This window comes from Bos indicus, chromosome 27 (genome assembly GCF_029378745.1).
Source record: "Bos indicus isolate NIAB-ARS_2022 breed Sahiwal x Tharparkar chromosome 27, NIAB-ARS_B.indTharparkar_mat_pri_1.0, whole genome shotgun sequence".
NCBI lineage: Eukaryota > Metazoa > Chordata > Mammalia > Artiodactyla > Bovidae > Bos > Bos indicus.
The window spans coordinates 33,076,585-33,085,327 of NC_091786.1; the positions used below are offsets into that span (position 1 = coordinate 33,076,585).

Sequence of the window (8,743 nt, forward strand, 5' to 3'; positions counted from 1 at the left end):
GGAAAGGCTGAGAGTCCAGAGACCTGGTTCCAGCCCCTCCTGCTGCCTGGGTGACCAAGGGTGACTCATTCCACATCCCTGGGCCTCGGGTTTCCCGCTCCCAGAGGGAGAGGTCTGGGTGAGATGGGTTCTTAGCAGGGTTCTTTCCAGCTGGGACACCGTGATCTTGTTTCAGAGGATCATTACGGGGATAACGAACACCGTGTTATTGAGGGATTTACAATGATACACGCACATTTGGCAATAAGGAGTCTCCTTCCTGGAATCGCCCACCAGCGTGTCTTTGTAAATGTCCTTATTGCATGCATGGTTCCTGGTTTCCTTGGCAGATTGGGAGCAACACAAGGACAAAGTTGACGGTTTCTATTTCTTTGGTATCCTTTCTTGGTGACTAATACTCAGAGAAACCACTCAACAATGTTGCTGACTGGATGGATGACAGACTGATTACCCCCCTGGCTGCATGTTCATTTAAATGGACTTGTAAGAAACTGAACAGAAAATGGTCACCTTGGCTTCTCGTTGGTGGGTGGGAGGGGAGGGCAGGGAAGGCGGGGTGGAGGTAAAGAACTTCTTTTAAATATGCAGGTCTCACTTCTCTTTAAGGGGGAAAAAAAAAAGACGTTGCCCCGTTGAAACTAGCTGGATTTGGAAATTCAAATGGAATTTTTAATACTGCCTTGCAAATGAGCACATACCAGCATGCCCAAGGCTTAATTCCATTCCCCAAGTGCTCACTGAGTGTACTGCGCGCTGAGTGCCAAGCCCCTGCTCAGTAAAAGGGGGGAGTGCAGAGGAAGAAATACTGTAACAGAATTTTTTTAAAACAGTTTTAACAGGGCTTAGACATCAAAATACTGTCCCACTCAAAATGGATACTTTGGAATGACATACATTTTATTCTATTCTCTTACCTTGCTTGAAATGCCATGAACCTCTTTTAAAATCATCTTTAAAGCCCATCACATACCTTACGGGCAATAACAAAGTTGTGTGTGTTGATTAGGGGAGACAAATGTCTGTTTTGTGGATAGAGGCGCTGCGCTGTGCAGCATGTGGGATCTTAGTTCCCAACCAGGAATCGAACCTGTGCCCCCTGCAGGGGAAGCTCAGTCTTAACACTGGACTGCCAGGCAATTCCAAGGGAGAGAACTGTCTCTTAAAGCCAAGCTGGATGGTCAGGCTTATTCAGTTTGGTCAAGAATATAAATAACGTTGTTGTGAGAGTCTCTCAGCTGTGTCCAACTCTTTATGATCCTGTGGATTGGAGCCCACCAGGCTCTTCTGTCCACAGGATTCTCCAGGCAAGAATACTGGAGTGGGTTCCCATGCCCTTCTCCAGGGGATTTTCCCAACCCAGGGATCGAACCCAGGTCTCCTGCACTGCAGGCGGATTCTTTACCGTTTGAGCTACCCTGGAAGCCCAGTCGAAATAGTGGGCATCTTCTAATGATGCTCTTCTTCACACATACGATAATGCACAGCCTTCCCATGTGAATGCTTTGAAGGTCCTCTTTCACTCACTTGCGTGGGCTCAGCCAAGCCTGGAAACACTGATCTCATGATGGACTTCCTGGCTTATACCTTTGCCGACGCTCTATTCCCAACCCCCATTGTCTATTTCAATCCAGCAGCCCAAGACGGCTTTTAAAAACACCACTCAGATCATGTCACTCATCTGCCTGAAACCCACAAGGGCCAAAGCCCACAGGGTGGCTTCTGAGACCCAACATGGTCCAGATCTCTATTGTCTCTCTGGCCTCCTCTCCCATCACTGCCTCCTCCAACGCTGGGCCTCATCCATATGGCCTCTGTGCTTCTCCTCAAGAGGCCAGGCCTGCTGCAACACAGAAATCTTTTTGCTGTCTAGGGCTCTTTTTCTCCCTGAGATCCACTTGGACACGCCCCTCATTTCCTTCAAGTCTTTGGTCAGTAGTTACCTTCTCAATGAGGCTTTGTCAGACCTTGCACTTAACACCTTTCATTTAATAACTTGACACACAAACACACACATGCACACATTCACCTGCTCGCTCCTGATTCCTCTTACCCTGTTCTTTTCCTTTGTTCCCTGGTACTTATACTTTTCACGAGACTATGTAATTTACCTATATATATTATTTATAGTGTTTATTGTTATCTGTATCACCCCTGCCTAGAATCTCGGCTCAAAAGAGGTAGATCTTCTGTTTGGGATTAGTTGAATCCCAAAAGCCTAGAACTGGCACTTAATATGTAATATGTTGAACTGAACTGAAGTCCCAACTTAAATATGGTCCAGTTTCCTGTTGCTCACAGATCTGTTGGAGGGGGCTAGAGACACACACATGAAACTGACAAAACGTCCTTTTTCTTCTTAGCACTTGGCACCGAGCTCCTCTCTTCCTCTGCTGCTGCCCAGGCCCCCGTCAGCCCACACCTTGGGTTGTGGAAACCTGAGACCCCCCATCGGCCTCCAGGTGCTCAATGACTTACACGGCAGACAAAATCTACATCAAGAGACATATACCATCACAAGCCAATGCGGCAGTATCTGAAGCCGTCTTGGGCCCATCACCTGTCACCTTGTGCCGTGACCTATGGTGGTAGGTCACAATCACATCAAATCTTACGAAAAGGAAAAGGTCAGCCTGCCAGGAGTGAAGAAAGCTTTGGGCAAGTATGGCCCTGCTAGTGCGGAAGACACCACAGACAGCAGAGCTACAGATAGTAAAGATGGTGATGACAGTGATCTCTTTGGGTCTGATGAAGAAGGGGAAAGCGAAGAAGCCAGGAGGCTAAGAGAAGAATGCCTTGCATAACACGAGTCAAAGAAAGCCAAGATCCCTTGTTGCCAAGTCTTCCCTCTTACTAGACGTGAGACCTTGGAGTGATGACACGGACACGGCAAAACTAGAGGAGTGCGTCAGAAGCATGCACGCAGATGGCCTGGTCTGAGGCTCTTCGAAACTAGTTCTGGTGGGGTATGGAATTTTAAAAACTTCAAATACAGTGTGCAGTTGAAGACGACAAAGTTGGAAGAGATATACTGGGGGAGTAGATCCCTGCTTTTGACAAGTATGGGCTGTCTATGGACGTGGCTGCGTCCAACACGATCTAAAATCCATCGTGGATCAGTGCCCTTAAATAAAAGCCTGAAAGACAGCAAAGGAAGAAAGAGAAAATGACCAGACAGTACAAAACAACTCCCGATGAAGTGGAATCCACTGTGACGCTCCAGGAAGCCTGGTGGGGATGATTGCAAGGCTGAAGGAGGGGGAAGGGCTGAACTTTCTGTCTAGTCAAGCAAATCTTCTCCTTGTCCCCAGCACGTGCCCAGATCATTTCAGCCTCTACTCATTTGCTCATGTCATCCCTTTGCCTGAAGTCCTCTATCCTGCTTGCCTCCTTCCCCAAACCCCAACACCCACGGGCGCTCGGTTCAGCCCCTTCCTCTACACAAATTTCCGTGGCTGCTCCAGCCCTCCCTGACTTCTCCCTCCTCTGAGCTCTGACTGCACCTACTTCTGGTATTAGACCATTTATCTTCACATAGAAACATTATGTGCGACTGACGTGTATTATTTCCCCAGCTTAGGACCACATCTTTTGCTGCTTTCCTCTCTCGAATAAGACTGTGCTTCACAGTAGAAGCAGCTGACTTGAGTGGCACAGCTGGCTGGTCAGCAGGCAGACAGAAAAGAGGAGGGTGTTCCAGGCAGAGGAAACTCAAAAGCAAAGACCTCACGGTGGGAATTGACATGATGAGTGTAAAGCTGTTACACCCACAGTTCTCAGCCCAACTGGAGATTTTAATCACCTGAAGGTATTTCCATGGGGGCACCCCATCCCAGACCAATGTTATCAATAAGAATATCAGAGAGGACTTCCCTGGTGGTCCAGTGGTTAAGAATCCACCTGCCAATGCAGGGGACACGGGTTTGATCCCTGGTCTGGGAAGAACCCACATGCCGCGGGGCAACTAAGCCCGTGTGCACAGCAATGACTGAGCCCACATGCCACAGCTACTGAAGTCTCAGCACTGAGAGCCTCTGCTCTACAGCAAGAGAAGCCACCGCAATGAGAAGCCCTCACACCACAGCGAAGAGCAGCCCCACCTGTCACAACCAGAGAAAGCCTGCAAGCGGCAACAAAGAGCACGCAGTGCAGCCAAAAACAAACAGGCAAAAAAAGTTTAATGTCACTTGTTTAGGGGGAAAAAAGTATCAGGCAATGTGGCTTAGGCATCACTACTTTTTAAAGGCTCCCCAGTGATTCTAATATGTTCAGTTCAGTTCAGTCGCTCAGTCATGTCCGACTATTTGTGACCCCATGAATCGCAGCACGCCAGGCCTCCCTGTCCATCACCATCTCCCGGAGTTCACTCAAACCCACGTCCATCAAGTCAGTGATGCCATCCAGCCATCTCATCCTCTGTCGTCCCCTTCTCCTCCTGCCCCCAATCCGTCCCAGCAGCAGAGTCTTTTCCAATGAGTCAACTCTTCACATGAGGTGGCCAAAGTAATGGAGTTTAGGTAGAATTAAAAACAACCATATTATTAGGGGGAAAAAAAGAAGGAAATAAAAGAAAGAGGAATGTAAAGAAAATTATGAAACAGACCTTAAAAACTGATCTTTTCCACTTTGTTCCATTTGGTAGTAGGCCATGGGAATTCATCTCTGTCACAGTAGTCTGGATGGATCAGCTGGGGACAGACGCTGCTATTCTCTGCTGTGGGCAGCACAGACGGTACCAGCTAACTGTGGGCCAGGCCAGGTCAATCTTTGCCCATGGGAGTCTGAAAAGTATGAGGAAACTAGAGGATCAATTCAGATCACTTGCAATCTTATGTTATAATTTCTCCCCATCCTGGGTTTTAGCATTCAGTTTCCTCTCTCTCGTGCCTGCCCATCCTAACAGCCAAAAGAAGTATTCAAAAAGTCAAGCTATCATTTCAGAAAGTCCTAGCTAATTCTTCACACCCTTCTCCTGTTGTTGTTCCATTGCCAAGTCACTGGGGGGCGGGCGCGGGGCAGGGGCGGGGCAGGGACTCTTTGCCACCCCCTGGACTACAGCCCACCAGGCTCCTCTGCCCATGGGACTTCCCAAGCAAGAATATCAGCGTGGGTGGCCATTTCCTGCTCCAGAGGATCTTCCCCACCAAGGGATCGAACCTGCGTCTCCTGCTTGGCAGGGGGAATTCATTACCACTGAGCTACCAGGGAAGCCCTCCTCTTCCTCTAGGTCCTTTGAAATGGAGTCAAAGTTGCACCGCCTGGCTCTAAAATGTCACGTGGCTCAAGCGTATTGAGGAGCAGGCCAGGAACTTTGCAGAGCTGGCGAGTCCTCACCTGGCCTGGCCCGTCACCTATCCCACCCAACTGGTCACTCCCGGTCCACTCCGCCGACCAGGCGACTCAGCTGCAATTCCCGCAAGCTGCCTTCAGGGGGCGCCGGGACAGACCCGCCCGGTCCTCCCACGCACAAACCATCACTGTCAACCAAGTCGCCTGTCGCCAAATGCCACGGTTCAGGACGAGGCTTGACCATACATGTGACTCTGGGAAAGGACACGGGGCTAACATTTAGAGCAGGGCGTAAAGGATTGAGATGAAAGCTTTTCCCGAGCGGAGATCTGCCTGGGGCGGGGGGAGGGGTGGATCGGAGGGTAAGGGGTGGGAAGACTAGAAAAGGAAGAGAAGGGGAAATAATGTTGGCACCTGGTGGCTGCAGGAGGGAGAGAAAGCGGGGGGGGGTGCCAGGGAGAGCGAGGGGGTGTGGAAAGACGAGGCTGGAGCGCTGATGACAAGCTTTCCCCAACCCCACGCTCCTGCTGGCCAAGTTCCAGCCTGGATCCCAGGGGGCCGACCTGGGAGGGGTGGGGGGCGCCTCCCTACACCTCCTCGCTTCCTGGTCCCCGGGCAGGAATCTGCTCTGGCCGACCTGTGGCCTGTCCACGCGGAACCCGGCCCCTGGAAAAGTGGAGGGGGATGGACCAGCCCCCAGCAGCGAACCCCATATATACCGAGAGGTAACCTGAAACCCCAGAGCTGGGCCAGGGTGGGAGGAGGATGGAGGGGGGGCGGGATGAGGTTTTTCCACTTCCATTCGCAACTGTCAGGCGGGTGATTAATGACCAACAGGTTTGGAATCGCCTTTATTGCCAGATCAGTATTGTTGCCCGTGACAGCTAATGAGGTTGGACAGGCTTCTCCACACTGAGCTTTATGGGGCCCGGCTCCCTCCCCTGCAGAGCTCACAAGCCCTGCCAGCTTTTGTGCTCTGGAATGTTCCAGCCCCACCACCCCCACTTCATTCTTCCAACACCACCTCCCCCCCACCTACCCCCTGCAAGTGTCCTGGAACCACCATCTCACCCAGAATCTGCCCCAGCCACAAAATGGGTACCAGGGGGTTCCCATCCCAGCCTGATCAGAGAGACCCAGCTGTTACACCCACCCCACTCCACCCCAGGAGCCCTCTCCCCACCCCTGCTGGAGCTGGAGCCCTGGGTGCTGGGGGAACTCAAGAAAGAAAGGAAGGGAAAGGAACAAAAGCAAACCTTTACTGAGCTGGGGAGATCCCCTGGAGGAGGGCATGGCAACCCACTCCAGTATTCTTGCCTGGAGAATCCCATGGACAGAGGAGCCTGGCAGGCTGCAGTCCACAGGGTCGCAAACGGTCGGACAGGACTGAGCGACTAAGTGCAGCACCACAGGGCCCTTAGGTTGGAGACAAGAAGAGGCTTCTATACGCCTGCTATACAGACAGTCTGACCAGCGACCTTCACAAGCCATTCCCTGGACAGCTGTAAAACCCAAGAAGGGTGTTACATACTTAGCACTTGAGTCCAACAAATGTGCTGGGTGAGTCCAGCAAATGTGTTGGGGTGAGGATGGAGGAGTTAGAGAACTTAGGAAGTTTAATAACAGTTACTAATGATTTTTAGCCAACCACCATAAGCCTAGATACACAAAGCCTGTTTCGGTGCAGAAAGCAGCTTGGTCTGAGGTCCCCAGATCAGGAAATACTGGCTTTGTTTTCTGCTCTCCTTCAAATAATCTTTACCTTTGTGCTGGTTCACATCTTGATACGGTTAAGCACGTGTTTGCCTGGGGTTTAATATTTGAAGGAGTTGGAGCAATGTAATAAGCAAACAGCTTAAAAGGCCCAGAAAGACCCCCTCAGCTTAAAAATCTATTACTTTTCAATGTGATATAAATGTATTTTGCTTCTGCTCAGAGCAATTTCCGAGTTTACTCTTATTAAACCAGGAGACGGCTTAGCAGAGTTCCTGATTTATGAAACACATACTAGATTCATTAAAACCTTAAAAGATTTAATACATTTTATCAGGACATTAAATCTGGGCAGGCTTTTTAAATCAAATACCTGCCATATTTCATCCCCCACACCCTGCGCACTTACTCAAGAACACTAAAATGTGAACTGACAAACATCATGGGTGTTTCAGGCCTGACTTCTAAGTGGCATTAAAGTCCTCCCCTCCAAGATTTACAGCCCAGCCTCTCCCCATGTCTCATCTTCTGAAGAACAAGTGATCTCCCTCTTTGGAATTCATTTCAGTAAGATGAGCTGAGATCTACATTCCAAGCGTATACACCAGTAGTTCTGTGGGCTTCCCTGGTGGCTCAGTGGTAAAGAATCCGCATGCCAATGCAAGAGACACGGGTTCGATTCCTCGGTGGGGAAGATCCCCTAGAGAAGGAAATGGCACCCCACTCCAGTATTCTTGCCTGGGAAATCCCATGGACAGAGAAGCCTGGTCGGCTACGGTCCGTGGGTCTCAAAAGAGTCAGACACAACTTAGTGACTGAACACATGGATAAATATATGCAGAACAAATGCTATACAGTCTTTTTAAAAATTCCTAATATTATTATGGATTCAAAGATTCAAATGAAGGCGCACCCCAGGCAAACCAAGCCAAGCCACACTTCAGGCCATCAGGCCTCCAGCATAGTTTCCCAGGTGGCTGACTCCTTTCTCAGCATTCCATCACTCCCAAAGCACTGTGGACATTGATCAAGCCGCCTCTCTGAAGACATCCTCCCCTTTGCCCTTTGTTTTTCCAGGAGTGAAATTAAAAGGCTGGATTAAAATCACAGGCAACAGTATATATGTCCATCAACAGCTGAGTGGCTAAAACAAACTGCTGTACAACTGTGCTGTGGAATATTATACAGCAATGAAAAGGGAATGACCTCTTGATCTAGTTAACAACCTAGATGACTCTCCAAGTAATTATTCTGGGTTTAAAAAAAAAAGCTAGACATCCCCCTCCCTCCAAAAGGAGTACATACAGCACGATTCCATACATACATAATTCTACAAACTAAGCTAGAATAACAAGGAGATGAGTTGGCTTGGGAATCAGGGGTCATGGAGAGGGCTGGGAGAGAAAGATTGCACAGGGCATGAGGAAACTGAGGGTGTGATGCATGCGTTCATTATCTTAACTGTCGTCATGGTTTTGCAAGTATGTATGGATGTCAGAACATCAAACTACATGTTTTATGTGCATTTTATTGTATGTCAATTATACCTCAATAACGCTGTAAAAACACAGTCACAAAATGATCTCTAGGGGACTTCCAACTCAATTTTGTTTTCGTGATTTCTCTTTGATCCTTTTACAGAACTCCCTTGAAGAAATGTCATTAGCCCCAAGCAAATATCCTTTTGTTGTCCCAAGACACCAGCCCTAGGTTTGCCAGCTGGAAAAGTTCTGAGTAGCCCTCG

The 8,743-nt window shown here is 49.2% G+C and overlaps 1 long non-coding RNA gene and 1 pseudogene across 1 annotated transcript; one reads left to right on the top strand and one right to left on the bottom strand.

Annotated features, from left to right (window-relative positions):
• Positions 1–1,564: 1,564 nt before the first annotated feature.
• LOC109553344 (elongation factor 1-beta pseudogene) lies at positions 1,565–3,543 on the top strand (annotated as a pseudogene).
• Positions 3,544–4,601: 1,058 nt separating this feature from the next.
• On the bottom strand, positions 4,602–6,774 carry LOC139180118 (uncharacterized). Its single transcript, XR_011564435.1, has 2 exons — positions 6,543–6,774; positions 4,602–4,778 (listed from the first exon to the last, which is right to left on the bottom strand). It is a non-coding gene; the product is annotated as an uncharacterized lncRNA (long non-coding RNA).
• Between the last annotated feature and the right edge of the window lie 1,969 nt (positions 6,775–8,743).